The 25,008-nt window shown below is 35.7% G+C and overlaps 1 protein-coding gene across 7 annotated transcripts in view; it reads left to right on the top strand.

Moving 5' to 3' along the window:
• Positions 1 to 25,008, top strand: part of RFX3 (regulatory factor X3) — a 289,832-nt gene that overhangs the window by 82,485 nt on the left and 182,339 nt on the right. Inside the window, exon 2 of one of the 7 annotated variants that reach the window (XM_067744272.1) lies at positions 9,177 to 9,283. The exons of 5 other annotated variants lie outside the window; for them this stretch is intronic. The gene's annotated coding sequence lies outside the window, so the exon portion shown is untranslated. Of the gene's footprint in view, positions 1 to 9,176; positions 9,284 to 19,160; positions 19,205 to 25,008 lie in introns of those variants that run through there. One more of the 7 variants, XM_067744271.1, reaches the window with a different exon arrangement.

Below are 25,008 nucleotides of genomic sequence, written 5' to 3'. Positions count from 1 at the left end.
CATCTTTCCATTCTGCTGCAGTGCAAGTGACCTCTGGATTTTAGAGTGTTGTGAAGAATTGTACAATTGAAGTGGTCTAAAATTGACTAGAATTTCTACAGGTAAGCCAGATAGCAAACTTCAGACAGACAAAGGCTGTAGAAGCTCTTTCTTTTTTTAACTTTTAAGATACATTCTTAATTTTACAGTAGATTCAGGTTTACAGCAAGCTTGTGAAGGTAGCACAGAGAGTTCCCTTATATCTTACATACAGTTTCCTCTCTTATTAACAGATTTCACCATTCTAAAGTTACTCTTTATCCCCTTTCCATACTATACTCTTTGAAAGGAGGTTACTACGTGGAGCCCACACTTAAGAAGTCAGGAGTTATGTTGCACCTCTTTGAGGGTAGAGTAGCTTCATAAATTATTTAGAATACTTCTGCACAAGAGATTTGTTTCTCCTCCCTCAGTCTGTTTATTTATTTAGCCAATCATTTATTTATGTTAAGTATGGACTCATAGATACTTATTTTATACTTTGGGTTAAAATCCAATACTGTTTTATTTTATTGCTCAAATTGTTCCAGTTTTGGCCATTGGGAACTTTTAAATTGTTCTATGTTAACTCCTGTGTTTTTTTGACTTACCCTCATCATTGTGCGTGTGTGTGTGTGTGTGTGTGTGTGTGTGTGTTTTCTTTTTTGAGCCCTTCCTTTCTGGCATCTCAGGACGCATGAGACTTACCTTTACGTTTCCTGCTTCACTCCTAGAATCAGTCATTTTTTTCCGGAGAGCCCTGGTTCCTTTTTTTTTTCTTTTTTTTTTTTTTTTTCCGGTACGCGGGTCTCTCACTGTTGTGGCCTCTCCCGTTGCGGAGCACAGGCTCCGGAAACGCAGGCTCAGCGGCCATGGCTCACGGGCCCAGCCGCTCCGCGGCATGTGGGATCTTCCCGGACCAGGGCACGAACCCGCGTCCCCCACATCGTCAGGCGGACTCACAACCACTGCGCCACCAGGGAAGCCCAGCCCTGGTTCCTTTTACTTCAAAATGATTTTAGAAACCATGATCTGGATGACAGATAGCAGCTCTTTTAAAACCAAATCTCGAGTAGAAAAGAAAATTTTAGCCATTGTTCCATGAAGCACTAAATTAGGTCATTGCAGTAATTTGTTTGTTAATATTGTTAGAATATAAAATTTGCCTGAGTGAATTGAATAGAATGATCCTAAGAGTTTTTAAGGTAAAATTCTAAGAAAGACAATTATTATATTACTCTTTTCTGTTACTTAGGAAAAAAAAACCTGTCCTTGATGGCACTTTATTTGATATATTTTTTTTGTCCTTGACCGGAACCTGAGGCAAAACTTCAAAACATGGTAATTTGAAACAGGTTGGGATTCACACTGGGATTTTGGAAGACTTTATACTCCATTAGGAAAATTACCAAGCATAGAGTTTATGAAAGACATATAATTCATATTTATCTAAAGAATAATGTGTCACTAAGCATTTTAAATCTGTGTATCCATCAGGGAGAGAATATTAAGGAAAAGAAAGAAAAAATGACCATTGAGCATAGTTATAGTATCTAGACAGTGTGTCCTTACTGATTTAAGTTATTACAGAGGAATATTCCCTATTAGAGATCTGGTCTTTCTAACTCTAGCATTGAGGTTTTTCTTAATCTGAGATATTTGTAGATAGATCAGACAACTCTTTAGGTGGGGACAGTTTAAAGGGATTTGTGTGTGTGTGTATTTGCAATCTTAGTAGTACTGATGAACATTTGTTAAAAGCTTATTTCTGAATTTTATTGTTTGACCTGCCTTACTAGGCAAGTATTCTCTTTTGCTCTTCAGCATCTACCATTTTAGTAAGCAAGTTGAATTTTTACAGCTCATCAAACAACCAGGTCAGAAGAATCACAGGATCTGATAGGTGAAATGCATATAGTGTATGTTGATTGTAAAAAAAAAAAAAATATTTTCCTAGAATTAACCAAATGTTTTTTCCTGGGCTATAGTCATCACTATTTATCCTAATCTATTATATTTTAATTTGCTGTCTCTTAGTTTAACTGTGAGGAGTAGTCTTTTGAGTCAATGAAAATAGAAAAGCGTCGAATTAAACTGATGGTGTGCAATTGCAATTAGTAAGAAGCATAGCACTAATGAGGAAAAGAACCAGGCAGGTCAAAACTGTAGCAAAGGTAAATGAAGCACTCTCTAATGAATAAGCAAACGTGACTCAGTGCACAGAAAAACTGAGTGAGGCAGAGATGCCCAGGGAGCCCTGGAATGAAAATAGCTGGCAAACCTCAAAAGGGATAGAGCTGAGTGTAGAGATGGGGAAATAAAAAAGGGTCTGAGTAAGGGTTACTGGTGAGTCCTGAGGCTGGCAAAGATTGCCAGGGAGAATGTGAGAAACTGAGTATCTTCTTGGTGGTTCTGACAGAAATGCTAAAGATTATGCTTGAAGGGCCCGGAAACACTGATCTGGGACTTGCTGGAGGGAAACTTAAATGTATTAAGTGTGCAGAGTGTGCCAGGTGTATTATGTCATTTAATCCTTAGATCAACTCTTTAAGGGAGTGTATTGTTAATTACAGTATTACAGATGAAAGAAATGAGGCACAGAGGGGGTTGAGAATATGCTACAAACCACACAGCAACTAATCAGGTAAACTATGATCAGCGTTTACAGTTTTGAATTTTTAATTTCAAAGCAGCTTGGGAGATCAAGATAGAGAAAATCAATTCAGTGTAGCATACATGCCGACACTTAGGATCAGGGCAACCATCAATACATTTTTGGAGTTTATGGGTTGTATTGATTAAGAGAAAGGAGTTTAAAATGGCGGCTCTTAGGTTTAGGTAGTTTAGAGCAGTTGAAAAATGAAGGTTGGGGTAGGCTGCTGTACTGAAAGGGCCTCAGAATGGACTGAGGACTGGAGATAGCTAAAGGAGCAAGTGCACTTGGGGATCAACTAAAAGGTGGAGATGGGGTTATTTTTGGTCCTTCTAATTATCATTTCACATTCATTTTGATCTTGTCAGGAGTCTTATAGACTAAAGAGAGTGATTGTGGCTCTCCTTTTGGGCGGAAGAGATACATTTTAGGGGTTATTCTTAGAGTCTGGCAAACTGGTTGTTAGTATAATAGTCCATTTGTGAATGGGAAAGGAGAAAAATGAAAAACCACTGTGAGTTGTAAGGATGTAATATGTTTTAAATGGTGTGTTTATGTTTACAGAGTAAATCTCAAGAGCAAATTAATTACATGTCTGTAGTTCTTAAGTAGGCTGAGTGGGGAAAAAGGATGATTTAATCTTTATTGCTGGCCAAATCTCTAGGCTGGCCATTTTTTCCTTTTAATAAAAATCCTTGTGGTTCCTTGTCTTCCCATTAGCTCATAGTTGAGAGCTCTGGTAAGTTGTCTGTGAGACGGAGTGTATTAGGCTTGCCTGATTAAAATTGTTCATGAGAGATCAAGCAGACAAGGGACTTTTAGCATAATTAAAAAAGCACTGCTAGCCTTTAAAGATGAGATTTCAGAGATTTCTGAACTTATATCCACCTGTAGGGAAGTGTGTTTGTGTAATTAGATTCCAGTTCTCTCATGAACCCTTCTTACTTAATTCACACATGGTGTTCTTTCCTTTTATGGAATATCATATTCTCATGTAGGAGACAAGAAATAGTGAAAGGAGCCAGAACTTGAATGAACTGAAACATATCCCTTGAAAGATCACATGTGATAAGTTAAGCAATCAGTTACCTCCTTATGTTAACCTGTTTATTTATAAAAGGAAACTCAGGAACAAAGTTGAAGATAGCAAAGGGAAAAATCAAAACAAATTGCATATCTTGTGTTTGCCGCCTAATCTGAGAAGATTTACACCAGCTTTTGGAAAATATTCTCCTTTTGTTTAATGGACAGCTTAGCCCAAAGTTTTGTTTTTGTCTTTTCATTTTATAGTCCAAATTTTTCAGTGCTGGGATCTGAAATCATTCAGTTATTATCCCCATTTTACTATCATGTTTCAGAAAAAAAAGATGATTACAGTTAATGTGGTTTAAAATGGCTTCTTTTGTCCTTTTAAAGCAAAGCTGACTGCTATATACTGTTTGAGTACTTTATAGAGCACCACAGTTTTCTTCCTATGTGTTTTTTAAAATACATTTTAATTTTTCAGAAAGGAACCCTTTCTAGCATAAATCAAAATGTTATTGCTATAATGAGGCAGCATTTTAGAAGAAAATTACCAAGGTGTGAATTTTTTTTTACCTACCTGTATAAGGCGTTTATTTCATAGACTAAGGATTTCTGCACATGTGAATATTTCTTTAGGAAAAGCATTTTCCTCAGCCGATAACTAATGCTTTGTTTTCACCTGGAAGATTGCTTTCGAACATTTCTCTTGTAATTAAAATAATTTTTCCATTAGCTGAGAGTGGTTCTCAAAGCTTCTTGACTTTTTTTTAGTTCCATCTTATTTTGCATTTTTAAAAAGAATTAGGTCTAGCCTGATTATAACATAAAACACCAGTGTCCAACAGGAAACTAAGCTATTTCCATGTCAGCTCTGTACAAGTGAATAAGATGAAAAAAGAAGCCCCCCCAAAATGTACCTTAAATTATCCCCCTTATATATTAAGACTGATTTTAGGAACTTAATCAAAGATACATTGGCCAGGCATCAAAATATTTTAATTTTAAATCATGAAGAATGGAAGCAAGGAACCTGAAATTTTAAATGGTGGGAGGTTTTTTGATGTCGTATTATCTGCAGGAGAACTCTAAACAAGGTTGTATCTTGAAATGGTAAAATCTGTGAATAGTTTTGTTTCTGGGAGGAGGTCACAAAAAGTTTATTTCTCTGGCTTTCTCCTTGACAAGTAATCAGAGTAGTTCACAGATCCCCTGGTTTCCAACCATTTTATATAGTCTTGAGAATTAATTTTTGCATCAAATTATATATACCCTTAGTTTTGATTGAATAAACTGTTTTAATAGGGCTGCACGATCAAATAGGCTAGGTAATAATAGTTGCTTCAATTAAGGCATAATTTAGGATGAACTCATGTAGAATTAACAAGGTGTAGTGTGTCTGTTATAATTGTGGCAACTAGTATATCTCTGTCATAGGCAGTACAATTTCTTTTGTATATCAATAAAAAGGGAAAACCCTTATGTTTTCCTTATTCTTGTTTAATTCAAGTTTAGTTTAATTCTTGTTACTGGTTACTATAGCCATTTAATTCCTTATTCATCCACCTGTCCATCATCCATTCATTTAGTCAATAAACATTTATTGAACCTTTCCCGTATGTCAGGAATTGGGCTTGGGTACTGGTGATTTAGAGATGAATAACTGTTTTTGAGATTTTTTTTTTTGGCAAGAAACAAAATCGCAAATAATTATTAGTATGAATAGAGTGATGTACATGTAAAACAAGGTACTCTAATTGTTGCTGGAATGTCAATGAAGATTTCAATAGAGGAGACAATATTTAAAGTGAGTCTGGAAGGATAAAAGTTTCTTCACCAGGCTGAAAATAAGAGGAAGGGCATTCAGGGAAGTGAAAACAGAAAGTACAGATGTATTGCATTTCATTAGACTTGCCAGTATTTTAGTATATCTGGAATATACAGGAGAAATAAATGGAAGTGGTGTTGGAAAAGTGGACAGGAAGGTCTCTCATTCACCATGTTGATGAGTTTAGACTTGTAAGGAGAGGAGTTACAAGGCACTGAGGGAAATGAAGCTGGATGAATAACATGAGAAAATTTGTATTTTTGAAAAATAAATTGGGCAGGATTATAGGAAATATTTGGATAGGGAGGAAAGAGATTACACAGTGACCATCAGATGGTCCCTATTTCTTCAGTGAACTAGGAGGCAATCTTATATCATTGGGCTTTGGAGCCAGACTTGACTTCAGATCCTCAATGTGAAGGTCCCCTTAACTTCCCTCAGCCTATGATTTTTCATTTGTAAAATGGGGATAATAGCTATCTTGCAGTATTGTAAAGTTCATGTGTTCAAAATGCTTTGCTCAAATTTCTAGGCTTGTAATATATATTCAATAAATGGCAGCAATTATTATTAGTTATTGACTTATAAGTACTTAGAATTACATGGTAAACATTATAAGTGCTCCTTTCCCTCAAGAAATTTATAAAAATTTAGTATGTGCAAAAACAGACGAACAAGATAAATACATATTTTACAAACTATGTTTATTTTTGAAGCCTTCTTTATTGCTTTCCCTGTGTGGATGTCCCAGTTGACGATTGACAAGGGTGTTCATTGACCTTGCTCATATATTCCCAAATGCTTTAAACCATTCAAAATATTTGGTGTCGGTGGCTTTATGGTCTGATGAATATGATTAAATAACTTTCTCCCCAAGTGGAAACTATTCTGTTTTTATAACTAGTACCTTTAAAGATGAAGAAATACTGTCTCCTATCTCAAGTGGGAATTTCTTCTAGGACCTCACTTAACAGGTGATTGTTTGAGTTTCTGCTTAAACTCCTTTGCAAGGGTGCTTTACCCTACAGAGAAATCCATGTTTGGACAGCTCGAATTGGAATTGTAGAATATTCTTCTCGTGTATCTGACGCAGCTTCTTTTTCATTTCTACTGCGTGGGTACTAGTTCTCTCTTGAAGCCACATAGACCAAGTTTAATCAATCTTTCACTTGCTGTGCCATCAGCTGTTTGTCAAAAGCCATCATCCCTTTTTTCAAGCTTCTCATTTCCAGGCTTAGTGTATTTTCAGGTTTTCCAGGTTTTGTGGTTGTTGATTTTTTTAAAAAAACAGGTTTGTTGAAGTATATGTGACATAAAATAAACTGCACATATGTAAAGTATACAACTTTGATATATGCACATATCTGTGAAACCATAACTGCAATCAAAGTAATGGCTATGCAGTCACCCCAATAGTTTCCTTGTGTCTCTTTATATTCTCTTTGTTCCACCACTCCCTGTCCCATCAAGCCCGGTCCCACCCTCCCAACCCCTGCAATTACTCCTCTGTTTCTGTCAATATAGATTAGTTTACATTTCCTGAAGTTTATATAAATGAAATCATACAGTATGCATTCTTTTTTTTTGTCTGGCTTCTTTCAGTCAGCATACTTATTTTGAGATTTATCCATATTGTTGCAGGTAACAATATTTTATTTCCTTTTATTGATGAGTATTGTCCCATTATAAGGATATACCACAGTTAGTTTATCCATTCACCTGTTGATGGACAATTGGATTATGTCCAGTTATTGAGTATTACGATTAAAGTAATTATGACCATTGATGTTATAAGACCTTGTATGGACATAGGCTTTCTTTTTGGGGGAGGAGGGTAAATACCTAGGAGTAGAATAGTTGGGTTATATGACGGTAATGTGTTTAAATGGGTAATATGTTTAAATGGGTAATATGACGGGTAATATGTTTAAATATTTAAGACACTTCCAAACTTTTCAAACTGATGGTACCTTTTTACATCCCCACCAGCATAGTATGAGAGTTCTAGTTCCTCTGCATCCTTACCAATGCTTGGTAAACCAAGCTCATTCTAAAGTGTGTGTAGTGGTTTTTCCTTGTGGTATTAATTTGCATCATCCTAAGGTTAATAATTTTGAACATGTGCTCATTTATTATCTTTATATCTTCTCTGGTGTCTGTTCAGATCTTTTGTCCATTTTAAATCAGGTTATTATTGAATTTTAAGAGTTCTTTATACATTATTGATACAAGTCTTGTACTGGATATATGATTTGCAGATATTTTCTCCTAGTCAGCTTGTCTTTTCATTCCCAAACAGTGTCTTTCAAATAGCAGAAGGTTTAATTTTGGTAAAATCTAATTTATCAATTTTACCTTTTCTGGATTATACTGTTGGCATCTTTTCTAAAAAATCTTTACCTAACTCAAAGTCTAAAATATTTTATTACATATTTTGTTATAGAAGTTTTATGGTTTTACTTTTTACACTTATGTCTATAATCCATTTTTATAATAAAATTTTTACTTTGGAATAGTTTTAGACTTGCAGAAAAGTTGCAAAGGTAGTATATAGAGTTCCTGTATACCACTCATCCACTTTGTCTTATTATTAACATCTTATATACCCATGGTAAATTTGTCGAAACTAGGCAGTCAATATAGGTACATTACTATTAACTACACTTAAGACTTTATTTAGATTTCACCAGTTTTGGGTTTTTTTTTTTTTGCGGTACGCGGGCCTCTCACTGTTGCGGCCTCTCCCGTTGCGGAGCACAGGCTCTGGAAACGCAGGCTCAGCGGCCATGGCTCACGGGCCCAGCCGCTCCGTGGCATGTGGGATTTTCCCGGACCGGGGCACGAACCCGTGTCCCCTGCATCGGCAGGCGGACTCTCAACCACTGCGCCACCAGGGAAACCCTCACCAGTTTATTTTAACTGTTTTCTGTTCCAGAATTCAGTCCAGAATTTCTTATTGTGTTTAGGGCTCATGCCCCCTTAGTCTTCTCTGATCCTTGACAGTTTCTTAGTCTTTCCTTATTTTTAATGACCATGACCATCTTGAGCAGTACAGGTCAGATATTTTGTAGAATGTCCCTCAATTTGGGGTTGTCTGATGTTTCTTTTCATTAGATTGGGATGATTTTTGGGAGAAGTGGGCGTGGGTGGACACATGCTATCAACATGCTTTATCACCGGTGCTGCTTAACCATGATCACCCAGCCAAAGTGATATTTGCCAGGTTTCTCCACTGTAAAGTTAATCTTTTTGTTTTTTCTTACCCTTTCCATGCTAAAGCATGGAAGCAAGTCACTTCCACTTTTTTGGAAGCAAGTCACTAAGTATAGCCCATGCTCCAGGGAGGTGGGGGGAGGAATTATGCTTTACTTCCTGGAGATGAGTATCTACATAAATTATTTGGAATCCTTTTGTAAGATCAGTACTATAAATGGTATTTATTATTTGTCTCTTCTTCTCCACTTATTTATTTCTTCAATAATTTATTATACCAGTATGGATTCATGTATATTAGTTTTATACTTTAAGTTATAATCAAGTACTATGTTTTTATTTTGCCACTCAACTTATTCTAGTTCTGGCCATTCCAGCTCCTGTAGGTTGACTCCTGTGTCCCTTGGACTTACTCTTTTCCTTTTTTTTTTCTCTTCTCAGCACTTTGTTTCCTGACACTACAAGATGCCTAAGGTCATCGTATATTTTCAGTGCTCCAGCCTTAGAATCAGCCATTTCTCAAAGGAGCCCTAGATACTTTTCTGGGGGTATGTTATTTAGGAACCAAGATGTGGGCACTGGATATGCTGGTTTCTGCTACTGGGGTGTCACTATGTCTAGGTTCTCTCAGCAAGCAGAGCCAGGAAATATATGTATGTATGCTAACTGATGGATATACACATCTATAATTACTTCTGCATCTATCCATTTTTATCTATATTAAGCTAAATGTGAATCATACTGATGTTGCTCTTTTCCATTACCACATAATGTTTTTCCATAATGTCTCTCTCCAGCAGTGAGAAACATGGTTCTCACCATCCATTTAGTACTTATTTGTTCAACCCCAGTTGTTTACAGTATACATGTAAAGCAGTTTCAGAGTTGTTAACCTGTACCCTGCAATCCATTTTGAGTTAGTTTTTGTATATGTTGTGAGATGGATGAGGGTTCACTTTTTAAAAATATGAATATCCAACTGTTCCAGCAATATTTGTTTAAAAGGCTGTCCTTTCTCCACTGAAAAGCCTTTGCATCTTTGTTGAAAACTGGTTGTCCATTTAGGTATGGGTCAGTTTTGGAACTGTATTCTATTTGTTGGTGTGTTTGTCTATTTTTACTCCAATAACTTATTGTCTTGATTATTGTAGATTCATAGTAAAGTTTGAAATCAGGTAATTTTGTTAGCCCTCTTTTCTTCTTTTTCAAAGTTGTTTATCTATTCTATGTCATTTGCTTTTTTTCATGAATTTTAGAATCACTTTGTCAATTTCTACCAAAAAAAAGCCTATTGGGATTTGGATTTGAATTGTATAGAATCTTTAGAACAATTTGGGAAGAACTTAACAATATTGAGTCATATAATCCGTGACTAAATAATACCTCTCCATTTATTTATGTCTTTAACTTCTTTCAGAAATGTTTTGTAGTTGTCAGTGTACAGGTCTTACACATCTTTTGTCAGATTTATTCCTAAGTGTTTCATATGTATTGATGCTATTGTAAATGGTATTGCTTTTTAATTGTAACTTCCAGTGTTTGTTTATTAGTAAATAGACGTGTGATTGATTTTTTAAATATTGTCACTTAACTTATTCCAGCTCTGGCCTTTGGGAGCTCTTCTAGGTTGGGTCTTGTGTCCCTTGGACTTACTTCCATCTTTTTTGTGTGTCTTTTTTTCCTTTTCTCAGCACTTTCTTGTTTTTTCACACTACAAGATGCCTAAGGCTCATCTTATATTTTCCGTGCCCAAGCCTTAGAATTAGCAATTTCTCAAAGGAGCCCTTGTGTCTTGAAACTGTTTAAAACTTAATAGTTCTTGTAGCTATTTTATAGATTCTGTCTGAGTTTCTACATAGAAGATCATGTTGTTTGTGAATAAAGAAAGTTTTACATCTTCCTTTCTCAATACCTTTCATTTCTTTTTCTTGCCCAGTTGCACTGGCTAGAACCTCCAGCATAACAAAGAACAGAAGTGATAGGAGCAACCATTTCTATCTTGTTCCTGATCATAGAGGAGAAGCAGTCAGTCTTTCACCATTAAGTACGATGTTAACTATAGGTTTGTCATAGATGCACTTTATCAGGCTAAATAATTGTTCTTTTGTTGTCTCCTCTGCAGAGGGTTTTATCAGAAATGGATATTGGATTTTGTCAAATACGTTTTTGGTACCTATTTTTTTTTCTATTATTTATTTATTTATTTTAAAAATACCTTTATTGGAGTATAATTGCTTTAAATGTTGTGTTAGTTTCTGCTGTACAACAAAGTGAATCAGCTATATGTATACATATATCCCCATATCCCCTGCCTCTTGAGCCTTGCTATCCCACCCTTCTAGGTTGTCACAAAGCATTGAGCTGATCTCCCTGTGCTATGCAGCAGCTTCTCACTAGCCGTCCATTTTACATTTGGCAGTGTATATATGTCAGTGCTACTCTCTCAGTTCGTCCCAGCTTCCCCTTACCCCCCGTGTCCTCAAGTCCATTCGCTACGTCTGCGTCTTTATTCCTGCCTTGCCACTAGGTTCATCACTACCATTTTTTTCAGATTCCGTATGTATGCGTTAGCATCCCGTATGTGTTTTTCTCTTTCTGACTTCACTTTGTATAACAGACTCTAGGTCCATCTACCTCACTACAAATGACTCAATTTCATTTCCTTTTATGGCTGAGTAATATTCCATTGTATATATGTGCTACATCTTCTCTATCCATTCATCTGTTGATGGACACTTAGGTTGCCTCCATGTCCTGGCTATTGTAAATAATGCTGCAGTGAACATTGTGGTACATGACTCTTTTTGAATTATGATTTTCTCAGGGTATATGCCCAGTAGTGGGATTGCTGGGTCATATGGTAGTTCAATTTTTTAAAGAACCTCCATACTGTGCTCCATAGTGGCTGTATCAATGTACATTCCCACCAACATTGCAAGAGGGTTCCCTTTTCTCCACACCCTCTCCAGCATTTATTGTTTGTAGATTTTTTATCATGGCCATTCTGAGTGGTGTGAGGTGATGCTTCATTGCAGTTTTGATTTGCAGTTCTCTAATGATTAGTGACATTGAGTATCTTTTCATATGTTTGTTGGCAATTTGTATGTCTACTTTGGAGGAATGTCTATTTAGGTCTTCCGCCCATTTTTGGATTCGGTTTATTTTTTTGATATTGCACTGCATGAGCTGCTTGTGTATTTTGGAGATTAATCCTTTGTCAGTTGCTTCGTTTGCAAATATTTTCTCCCATTCTGAGGGTTGTCCTTTCATCTTGTTTATGGTTTCCTTTGCTGTGCGAAAGATTTTTTTTTTCTTTTTTGCTGTACACGGGCCTCTCACTGTTGTGGCCTCTCCCATTGCAGAGCACAGGCTCCGGACGCGCAGGCTCAGCAACCATGGCTCACGGGCCTCACTGCTGCACGGCATGTGGGATCTTCCCGGACCGGGGCACGAACATGTGTCCCCTGAATCGGCAGGCGGACTATCAACCACTGTGCCACCAGGGAAGCCCTGTGCAAAAGATTTTAAGTTTCATTAGGTCCCATTTGTTTATTTTTGTTTTTATTTCCATTGCTGTAGGATAATCTCAATAGATGCAGAAAAAGCTTTTGACAAAATTCACCCATTTATGATAAAAACTTTCCAGAAAGTGGGCATAGAGGGAACCTACCTCAGCATAGTAAAAGCCATATTGACAAACCCACAGCCAACATCATTCTCAAAGGTGAAAAACTGAAAGCATTTCCTCTAAGATCAGGAAAAAGACAAGGGTGCCCACTCTCACCACTGTTATTCAGCATAGTTTGGGGAGTTTTAGCCATGGCAATCAGAGAAGAAAAAGAAATAAAAAGAATCCAAATTGGAAAAGAAGAAGTAAAACTGTCACTGTTTGCAGATGACATGATACTCTACGTAGGTAATCCTAAAGATGCCATTAGAAAACTACTAGAGCTAATCAATGAATTTGGTAATGTAGCAGGATACAAAATTAATGCACAGAAATCTCTTGCATTCCTATACACTAACAACAAAAAGTCAGAAAGATAGATCGAGGAAACACTCGCATTTACCATTGCAACAAAAAGAATAAAATACCTAGGAATAAACCTACCTAAGGAGAGAAAAGACCTGTATGCAGAAAACTATGAGACACTGATGAAAGAAATTAAAGACGATACAAACAGATGGAGAAATATACCACATTCTTGGATTGGAAGAATCAACATTGTGAAAATGACTATACTACCCAAAGCAATCTACAGATTCAATGCAATCCCTATCAAACTACCACTGGCATTTTTCACAGAACTAGAACAAAAAATTTTACAGTATGTATGGAAACACAAAAGACCCCGAATGGCCAAAGCAATCTTGAGAAAGAAAAACAGAGCTGGAGGAATCAGGCTCCCTGACTTCAGACTCTACTACAAAGCTACAGTAATCAAGGCAGTTTGGTACTGGTACAAAAACAGAAATATAGATCAATGGAACAGGATAGAAAGCCCAGGGATAAACCCACGCACATATGGTCACCTTATCTTTGGTAACGGAGGCAAGAATATACAGTGGAGAAAAGCAGCCTCTTCAATAAGTGGTGCTGGGAAAACTGGACAACTACATGTAAAAGAATGAAATCAGAACACTTCCTAACACCATACACAAAAATAAGCTCAAAATGGATCAAAGACCTAAATGTAAGGCCAGACACTATAAAACTCTCAGAGGAAAACATAGGCAGAACACTCTATGACGTAAATCACAGCAAGATCCTTTTTGGTACCTATTTAGGTGATCCTAAGGTATTCTTTTATTAGTTTCTTGACATGGTGAATTACATTTAATTCACCATCCCTGAAACCCTGAACTACCTTTGAAACCAATGATTGACTCCACTTGGTCTTGATATATTATCTTTTATGGATATTGTTAGATTTAGCTTTTTAGAATTTTTATTTATGTTTATGGGGAATATTGGTCTCTAGTTTCCTTTAAAAAATATCTACGTCGGGGCTTCCCTGGTGGTGTAGTGGTTGGGAGTCCGCCTGCCGATGCAGGGGACGCTGGTTCGTGCCCCAGTCTGGGAGGATCCCACATGCCGCGGAGCGGCTGGGCCCGTGAGCCATGGCCACTGAGCTTGGGCGTCCGGAGCCTGTGCTCCGCAACGGGAGAGGCCAAGACAGTGAGAGGCCTGCGTACCGCAAAAAAAAAAAAAAAAAATCTATGTCTGGTTTTGGTATCAGAGTAATGCTGGTCTCAGAGTATAGATTGGAAAGTATTCTTTCCTCTGTAATTTTTGGGAAAACTGTTAGGATTATTCTTCAGTGAAGCCATCTGGGCCTGCAATTTTTCTTGTGGGAATGTTTTTAACTATAAATTCAATTTCTGTAGTAGGTAGAGGTTTACTCACATTATCTATTTCTTCTTGAATGAGCTTTGGTAATTTGTGTCTTTCAAGGAATTGATTATTTTTTCTAAGTTGTCAAGGTTATTGGTATAAAGTTGTTATATTCCCATATGATCTGTCGATTAGTGATGTCACTTCTCTCATTCCTGACATCTTTAATTTCTGATCAGACATGTCTGTCTAGACATCTATCAATTTATTGACCGTTTTAAAGAGTAAGCTTTCTGTTTCATTTACTTTTCCTGTTTTACTATTTTCTACCTCACTGAATTCTGCTATGATCTTTATTATTTACTCTCTTCTGCTTACTTTGGGTTTTAGATGCCCTACTTTTTCCTGGTCTTAGGGTAGAAGCTGAAGTCATTGAGTTGAGACCTTTCCTTTTTTCTAATATAGATGTTGTGTACTACAGATCTCCCTCTAAAAACTGCTTTAGCAGCATCCCATAAAGTTTAATGTGGTGTGTTTTCATTTTTATTCAGTTGGAAATACTTTCTAACTCCACTTTTTGTTTCTTCTTTGACTCTTTGGTTATTTAGAAATGTCTTATTTAATTCTAAAATACTTGGGAGCTTTCCAGAGATCTTTCTGTTATTGTTTTCTAATTTAGTTCATTTGTGAGCAGAGAATATACTTTGTATGACTTGAATTCTTTTAAATTTGAGAGTTGTATTATGGCCAGAATATTCTATATCTTGGCTTCTATCAGTTTTTGTTTCATGTATTTTAAAGCTCTTTATTAGGTGCATAAGCATTTAGGATTATTATGTTCTCTTGATGAATCGACCAGTTTATTATTATGAAATTATCCTCTGTATTCCTGGTAATAGTTCTTTTCTGAAGTCAACTTTTTCTGATATTGGTATAGCCACTCCAGTTTTCTTTTGACTAGTGTTAGTATGGTGTGTCTTTTTCTATCCTTTTGCTTTTACCCTGTTTGTGTCTATATTTAAGGTACATTTTTCAAAGACAACATATTGTTGGGTCTTGCTTTTTTAGGAGTGTGATAATATGTGTCTTTTAACTGGAGTGTTTAGATCATTTATATTTACTGTGGTTGTTGATATGGTTCATTGTAAGTGTGTCATCTTACTGTTTGTTCTCTGCCCCATCTGTTCTTTGTTCCCTGTTTCTCTTTTTCTACCTTCTTTTGTTTATTTGTATACTGTTTCTCTGATGGTTTCTAGACCCTTTAAGCATCCTGGTTGTCGTTGTATGTTACCTTCAATTTTTTAAAAGATAAATGTAGATTAATTATGTCAAGGTCTCAAAGCCTGAATGTTTAATGTTTTCTAAATGTTTTTGACTAGGAATTTAAGGGTTTTTTCTTAATCCTAAAAAAAAATTGCTTACTAATTTTACATTTGCCATAATACTTAGATGTTAATGTACATCAATGTTTTAGTTGATGTTGAATGACCTTTTTTAGGATCAACTATTGGCTTCTGTGTTCTTTCCATTCCTTGATGCAAGACTTTTTATAAGGAGGTGACATACTTGGAGGCCGAGGGTGCTTACTTGTGAGGACCAGATGAAGTGGATCTTAGAGAAGCCAGCTTGTATTCCTAGGTTTATCAGTGTTCATCTGTCTTGATTCAGGATGTTTTCTTCCATTTTATTTAGAAAGAGGAGAAAAAGAAGAGAGAGAAATTATTAGTTATTTTCTATATCAGTCTACTCCTTCTCTCCCAAATAAAAGGACTAATGGAATGTACTTTTCAAAAAAAATGAGAAACATATTCCTATTTAATTTCAAAGAAGCACATCCAATATGTCATCCAGCATAGAGAACGCATTTCATGTCTTGTAATTTCAGTAGAGAAGAGAATGGCATGATGAAGAGAGAAAGGAGAGATGTGCTTAGGTTTAAGTAGTGATATGGTTATTTTATCAGGTTGGGAAGTAGGCAGATCAGCACCTGTCTGTCTTGGATCCTAGGAAGTGACAAATTATGAGCTCTATATGTAGGTTCCCAAGAGGCCTGTGTTTGAAATAGGCCATTCACTCTGGCCTGGAACTGAGAAAAAAGAATTTCTGCAAATTCCTCCTTTCCTGAAGTTGCCTTATCCCTAGAGGTTTTCCTTGAAGTAGCTTTGTCACTAGAGGATTTTTGTTGAAGTAGCTCTAGTTTCTAGAAGATATATAAATCAGGGTATATTTGTTCATTTTGTATTTTAAGTCTAGCTCTTAAAATTTCAAAGAAGCAGAATGTGGTACATCCCTATTAAATGCAGGTGCTTTCTGCCCTGTTTACTTCAGACAGTTGAGTGTCTATAGTGGTTAGAACTGATGATTTGTAAGCCAATGAATGGATGCCAAAAACTAAATGTCTTTCGAGTACAGTGGAGCCTATAGTCTGGTCTCCATGAATATTAGGGCAGTGTGCCAACTACAGCTGGCTTAATTCTGCAAGCAGGAGCCCTTTGCAGAAGGACTCGTGGTAATTAACCAATTCAAAGTGCAATATTTTCCTTTCATTAATTTGGCAGAAAACAACTAAATATCTACAGCAAGAATGTTTTTGACATTTTCATTTGCTGCTTGGAAAATAATGGATACTTTGAATTGTGCTGTAAAAGAAAACTGCTAGGATTTTGTCATTTTCATTTTAACTTCTAAATGTGGATTACTCAATTAGGAACATTTTTTTTTTTAATTAAGTAGGAATAGTTGGCTGCAGGGGTGACCAGAATTGACTCATATTTTGAGGTGATTGGTTTGTTGGAGATTCCTAGGGAGTTTATTGGCTTGGACCCATTACTTTTTACATCTCCTTTCTTATATGTCTGAGTAATAGAATTCCCCTTGGGTGTAATAATTTCCTATCCTTTCCCTCTTCTAAAGTTTATTTCTTTTTTTTTTTCTTCCTCATGTTTATTTCTATTTCAAATATGACTTAGAATTTCTCTCTGTTCTGTTTCTTTTGGATTAAAGAAATATTTGTTATCTCAATCAGCTTATTCCAATAATTGTTCATTTTTTACTTTAAAAAAATGTAGTTAGGACCAGCCACCTGGAATGAAGTATTTTGAATAATTTTGGAACTAAGGGTCCAGTGATAGCGTATTTTTCCCTGGAGGAATTATTGAAATATTTACTTGTTTCAGGATATGTTAATCTTCTTAATATTAATCTGTTATCTTTTGAGAGCATTTATCTTTTTACTAAAAATAAAATCTGTTTAATAATGTTACTCATACCTTTGATTACTGGGGTCTGGTTATTGAAAACTTTATTTTAGTTATTTATTATTTTTATTTATTTGGTTTATTCCTCAATTTAACATTTTCTCCTTGTGCAATTTTGACACATATTAGATATTGGCATAACTCTTGAAATCCCAAAGAATAGCCTGGCCTCACAAGGAACTGGACCTCCTCATCAGTAAAGCCATTAGGAACCTAGCTACTAGTAATATTCTCCTCACCTTTTATGTTTGCTTTTATCTACATGTCTTATCGTTCTTCACAGTCTATAAATTTACTTTCACATGACCAAATATATTGTCACTTTTATGTTTTATTACCACAGTGTTCAATATACAATGAAAATTATTAGACATGCAAAAAACAAACAAATAAATAACCCAGGAAAATTTTATTCCCTAGTGAAGAAAAAAATAAATAAAACAGACCTTGAGATGGCCTAGATATTGGATTTAGTTGACAAAGACTTAAGTATGCACACCCATATCAGGACTTAAAAAAAACAAAAAACAGTTACTGTGGTCTTAATGAGTGAATAGATAGGATATCTTGGCAAAGAAATGAAAACTATAAAAAGGAGCTAAATGGAAATTCTAGAACTGGAAAGAACAGTAACTATAATTAAAATTTTATTGGTTGAGCTTAACAGCATATTGGAGATAGTAGAAAAATCAGTGAACTTGAAGCATATCAATAAAATTTATTCAATATGAAGAACCTAGAAAGAAAAGATTGAAGAAAGATGAACAGAGACTCAGGGACTTAAGGGACAACACCTAATGATTTAGCATATGTGTAATTGGAGTCACAAAAGAAGAGCATGAGAATGGGGCATAAAAATTATTTCAGAAATAATGGTTGAAAATTTTCTGTATTTAAAAAAACATCAATTTACACATCTAGGAAGCTAGGCACATTATAGTTAAACTGCTGAAATATCCAGTGGTTAATATGGTGGTGATAAGGAGACTGTCAAGTGGCTTTAAGTATTCCACCATCATTTTGGAAGGAGCAGTTAACTTTATCTCACATAGGGAAGGATGTGGTGCAGGAAGGTAAGGCTGTTTTATACGCTTAAAAATATGGAATCATAAGGTCTTTCTGCATGCCCAGATCCATTTTAAAATACAGGATTTTGCTTTTCATATTATAAAAATAATGCATGCTCATTAGAGGAAATATATGATAATATAGAAATAGAATATAATCTGCCTGTGATCAAATGGCTTTTGGCCCTTTTATTCTACCATGTTTCCTTTTCTTTCTTTTCTTTGTTTTTGCCAAGCAGTAGGAAACCATTTTTAAAAATACAGAAGTTTCTTATTTAAGACATATTCCTTTTTAAAACAATCCTAAAGTCTGATCTCTAAAGTTTTAACCTTAAATTAAGTTGGGACTGATATTCTTTCTGTGAGAAAAGCTTAGGTTGAATTCAATCCTCTCTCCTCTCTCTCTCTCTCTCAATTTCTCTCTCTGCCCCACTGTCTCTCTCTCTCTTTTAGAGATTAACTGATTGTGGATGAGAAATTATTCACAAAATTATAGACCATGAAAATCTGTCATAATTTCTGTATTAGGAAGCCTGAATACATTTTTTTTCAATTAATAAGACAGTCAACTATGTGACTGAACTTTATCTTTTCTCCTCCCACATCTTGGGGAAGATATTGTCCACTAAAAACTGTCTATAGACACCTATGAATATTTTTTTTTCTCAATCAAGTGATATGTGGACAAAATGAAATTGATTTTTTACCTGAATGTCACCAAAGACAGCTTCCTGTTTCTTGTTTATTTAGATATTTTTTATCAGAGGAACATAGATCGGAATCTGCAGTGGTTCTCAAAATTCCAAAGTGGTAAGTGAGACCATTTAAGTCTTTTCTTACCAGTATTTAATTATTATTTTTTTCTGTATAGTTCTTAACAAATATTTTAAATGATGAGTCACATTAATACTGGGGTCCTTTGCTTTTAACAGCAGCTTTCTTTTTAGCAATTTTACCATCTGGTAGCTTTGTACTCTCATTATTAAAAGTTCTATATCTGTATCCTCAGGGCTATGATTTATTTGGAACCTGAAACAGGGTTCGAGAGGAATAGTGAGAAGCTTTGTGGAGCAGAGGCTACCTTCATGTTGTCCACATTTCCCTCATCCGTTTGGAGCTGAATTCCAGAAGTTGATGGCTCTTTGACCCAACTTCTAGTTGATTGTGGCAGATTGAGAATAGAGATGGCACCATCTTGTTTTCACCCCACCAATTCAAGAAATGTAGCCCAGACCCTTTAAGTCTGAGGCTCATGTGGAGGAGGAAGTTAAAATGAATCTAAAAACATTTACAAGTTTTAAAATACGTACTAATACGAAATATCCACATAGGACAAATAAAAGCTGCTCAACAAATGGGGACTTAGATTATGTTTGTATTTAACACCAGAATTACTTTAGTAATGAATTTGGCTGTAAATTGCAAAACCAGTTTTAAAGTCGTATAGATACCTTGTGCATTCTAGTCTTTTCCTTTGCATGAAGTTCCTGCCTTCTCAGTTTTTGTTGCAAGTAATAAAAACGATATTTTTTTTTAAAAAAATGACTCAATGAATATTGGCCACAAATGAAATACATTAGCTGATGTAACTCAAAAATCCAAAGATAGGGCTACTTTGGGAATGATCCGGTGGCTCCATGACTTCCTTTCTTTATTCTGGCTTCCTGGTGTTGGCTTCATTCTGATATTGCTGTCTTGGTTCTGATTTGGCTCCTAAGGCTTATTGCTCCCATATTTACCTCCACTCGAAAAAAAGAGTATTTGTCTCAGTATTTCTAACAAAAGTCCTGATATTTATTCTGATTCAGCCTGTGTAGGTCATATTTCACCTCAGAACCAATCACGGTGGCCATGATAGTTGAAAGTTGTAATTGTTGAATTGTGCTGGACTGTGTGTTCCATCCCTGAAGTAAAGGGTTGAATTAACTTCTTTGGAACCCTTGGATCCCCAAATTAAAGTTCTGTCTTCTGGGAAAAGAAAAGAGGAGAATAAATGTGAAGGGAGGTGATTAATGTTCACCACATATGCCATCATACTTTACATCTGCCTCACAGTTAAGATGCATTTTAAACTAACCTTTCTCATTTCCAACATTAGGGAGCTTTTTTTCCCCCTGAAAAGCAGGAAAAACACAATTTTCCTGGTCAATTATTTTCCATTTATAGGACAGCTTGTTATCTTTTTCTGTGTCAACAGTTTTTGGATCATTAGGTAATTCTTGAAATTTCATCAGAAAGTGAATCATTCTAAAGTGTATTTTATTTTCCCATACTGTGGAATTTTACCATTAGGTGGCTTATACCAACCAGGAAATCTGCATTGAGAATGTTAGTGATGAACAACAATGTATTTTAAAAAGCAAAGCACAATTTAAAAAATGTATTAAATACCAAAATATGAAAGGCATGGTACTAGTAGCAAGTATAAAGTTCAGTAATTTGAAATCATAAAATTCAGTTCAAGTTTTATAAAAGGGGTAAAATATATTCTAAAAGAAGACTCTTAGAGGGCATCTAATATGTCACACTAATTCCCTTTCCAGTAAGCCTGACAGGAAGAGTTTAGCAATGAGAATTCAATAACTACTTTCTTAGAAGCTTCACATTCCATTGTATCTGGAATATAGTGAATATTCAACAAATGTGATTTGATTTTTAATTTGAGCTCCCATTAAAGTAATTATTATCTTCTGTATATTGAGGGCAAAATCCCTGTGTTTATAACTTTCACCCAGTATGTGTCTGTTTCTTCCCCTTAGAGAGTAGTGCTTCATACATATGAGGGCAACTATAGGTCCCTATTTCATCTTGTCACCAGACAAAACATTCATTCATGTCTCATGTATGATAACATTGCCAACACACTCACCATTCAACTTACCTTCCTCTTAAATTTTTTTCATTTTTAGTTTGCTTTAAGATGTTCACAGAAGTAGACACCATACCCTTGATATGATCTGAACAGTACAGTTCATATAGTGGGGATATTTATTTCCTTGTTCTAAATATGTTACTTCCAAAATGTTTTTAAATCGCCTTAGTTGAAGTACATGTATTATAAAATGCACAATATATACATTAAAATATACTCTTTAGAAGTGCTCAATTGAGTTTTTAAAATTTTATATCCATGTAATCACCACCACCACAATTGATATAGAACATTTCTATACCCCTCAAAACTTCCTGTGCCCACATCTGACTCTCAGCTCCAGGCAATCACTGATCTGCTTTCTAGAATTCCACATAAGAAATGGAATCGTACAACGTGCACTCGTTTGTGTCTGGCTTATTTTGCTCAGCATAATGTTGCGATTCATCCATCTTGTCGTATGAATAGTTCTTTTCTTTTATTACTGATTAATATTCCATTTAATGACTATCATGACAGGTCCATTCACCTATTGATGGGCATTTGATTGTTTTCAGTTTTTGACTATAACGAACAAAGTTGCTATGAACATTTGTGTACAAGTCTTTGTTCAGACAAATGTTTTCATTTTTCTTGGATAAATACCTGTGAGTGGAATTGCTGGGTCATATGGTTAGTGTATGTTTAACTTTAGAAGAAACTTCCAAAGTACTTTGTGAAGTGATTGTACGTACCGTTTTACATTCCCATTGTCAGTGTAATAATAGCTCCAGTTCATACACATCCACTCATTGTTTTAAAGGTGAGTAGAATTCTTAGCATATGTTTGGATAGTTTTAAATTGATGTTAGGAAAGCAGTCTGTAGGCATCCAGAGTCTCCAGTTAGTCTGACTAGTCTGTAGTATAGTCCTAAAATTAGGAAGTAACTTGTTTTCATCTTTTATCCTCTTAGGATTGCCAGTTTTGTCTCAGATCTTTAGCTCTCTGACAAAAAGTACTATTTTTGTAGAGCTTCTTTTTCTGTATGTTTGTTTTTTTAAATATAGCTCCATTGTGACAGTCCAGTCAGGCATTATACTGAAATCATATTTCTGAAATACTTTTCTCCTTTTGAAGTTATTCATGTTTATAAAACCCCTTGCTTCTCAATGTGTCTTATATGTAGCAGATCTTTACACATAGCAGGTGCTCAGTCAATGTCTCCTTGTTTCTTGAATACTATGTTTTCACTCCATAATATGTATTATTTGCCTCCTAAGCGAGTAGCTAAATTGGGCAGAACTGTAAATAAATCTGACTTTTTATTGAACCTTCTTAACTAGAATAATGAGTGATTCAAATAGTTGAATTTGATCTGTAAATCAATTCGAAGATCTTTTATTCCCCATAGCATCCAAGGGTAGAGAAGAGGTGCTTCTGATAAAGCAGTGGTTAATGGGTTTCTCCTTTGCTGTCTAACAATTCCAAATTCATTTATATTGTAGACTCTAAATCCTGTAAGCTGGGACAGATCCACTCTATGCCAGGGCAGAAGAATCATAGTGTTTTTGCCTTTGACTTTAGGTCATTCCTTTTTTAAAATACAAATACACACGCATGCACCACCATCACCATTAACAACACAGAAAACCCAAATTTGCTTCAGGATCAGTTTGGTAATGTAGGGAAACGTTTATAAGGCTGAAACAAGACCAGCTTTCCTCTCACATGAGAGGTACATATGTGAGGATGGTTTAGCTAAAGATCTTTCACCTGGAGTAAATTCCGTGAATTGACTTTTGTTCTCCAACTTCCCGTTTTGGTGGTCCTTTCTATAGCCACTTCTGCCCTTTCTTAGGCACCTTTTCTATTCTAAAGAACAAATCAGGTCTCTTTTTCCAAATGCCTCATGCCCTCCCATTGTTTTTTTTTTCTTTCCTGAAAATTCACTTATAACAAAACATAGTATTTTTGGCTTTTGGAGTGAATAGTTCCTATCGACAGGGCTGTAGACCCTGTTAATGGACTTAAGTTACCTGTTGGAGTTAACATTGTGATAGGCTTTCATGTCCATTGTGTTGGGGAGAGTAGAGCAGAGAGGCAGAGAAAGAGAAACTGTGTAGAAGGAAATGTTTAAAGGAGACAGCATCATTCTACCAGGGTTACTTTCTATATTTCATTTATGTCATATCGCTTCCCTACAACTACCATAAACAAGTCCCATGCCTTGATTTCCTCCCCTGTGAAATAGGGATGATATCCTTTTTTCCTATGTCATTGGGTTAGTGGGATGCTCAGATGATTTCATATAGGTGAAGGACTTGGAATGCTAAGAGTTTTTAATCACCTGCTATTCTGTACAATAATAAGTACTGGATAGTATTTGTTTTAAAAACGCACACTCCTCCTGTCATATGCTTTCATAAAATAGACTAGAAAAATGTTAACAGTGGTTATCTCTGTGGAGTTGGATGTCTGTAGAGTTAAATATTCATTTTATTTTAAGTTTTAGATGAAAGGCAGATATTCAGCTCTTTAGCAACTCCATTTAATCACTAGAGGTTTCTTTTCCATTGTTTTTGCTGGCATTTTCCACTTACTTCGTTTTGACATGCTCCTCAAGACCTTGTAAGCTTTGAGTTCAGAAAGATTGTAAACACTTAATATGATGATCTAGGTAGTTCTTTAGAGGTTCATTAGTATATTATTTTGCTGCTTATTGTGGCCTAGTTTATTATTCTCAGTGTTTTTTTTCTAGGTCAGTCACTGAGTCAGGCCAGCCTGCAGGGAACAGGAGATACCGTATTGGTCCACTAGATACTATATTCATTATTTATTGCCTGCCTGCTTTTTATGGCATGTTGTAGAAATATTTACGTCTGAGATTTCCACAAATTTCATTATTCCTTAGGTCAGTTTCTGTTATAGCCAGAGAACGTAATAGAAGGGAATCCATAGTTACTGGTTGCAGGTTTGTCCTAGGGATATCTTTGGTTGTGCAGATCAGGATCTAAGGGATTTAAATGGACAAAATGGTTTCTGTCCATTGGGTCCTCTAAATGAAAGAACCAGGAGTGAAGGGAGGTAAGGAGCAAAGGAAGGAATGGAACTGATGATTAAAAGTAGGTAGGGAAAAATAGTGGTTTATAAGAATAATTGCTCACTTTGTCCAGTATGGAACCTGCTTCCTTCAATTTGCCCCTTTTCCTTTATCTGTGTGGGATACAGCAATGTATAGCTGGAAGACGGAAATATGCAGTTAGTTTTTGGAAAAAATAGAAGTTAAGTTCCTGCTCACTTAATAGTTAAAGTGACCTTAGGGAAGTCTCAATTGAACTTCTTCAATTTCTTCACCTGCAAAATATAGTTATTAATAAAAATATCTATACTATATCTTCATATGACTATTGTGAGGATCAAATAAAATAATGTATATAAAAATACTTTGTAAGTGGTAAAGCTTAGGTAATTTTTTTTTAACATCTTTATTGGAGTATAATTGCTTTACAATGGTGTGTTAGTTTCTGCTTTATAACAAGGTGAATCAGTTATACATATACATATGTTCCCATATCTCTTCCCTCTTGCGTCTCTCTCCCTCCCACCCTCCCTATCCCACCCCTCTAGGTGGTCACAAACCACCTAGCTGATCTCCTTGTGCTATGCGGCTGCTTCCCACTAGCTATCTATTTTACGTTTGGTAGCGTATATATGTCCATGCCACTCTCTCACTTTGTCCCAGCTTACCCTTCCCCCTCCCCA

The sequence above is a fragment of the Pseudorca crassidens genome, chromosome 7 (genome assembly GCF_039906515.1).
Source record: "Pseudorca crassidens isolate mPseCra1 chromosome 7, mPseCra1.hap1, whole genome shotgun sequence".
Taxonomy (NCBI): Eukaryota; Metazoa; Chordata; class Mammalia; order Artiodactyla; family Delphinidae; genus Pseudorca; species Pseudorca crassidens.
The sequence above is the reverse complement of the archived record's forward strand: the minus strand, read 5'-3'. Positions and strand labels throughout refer to the sequence as shown.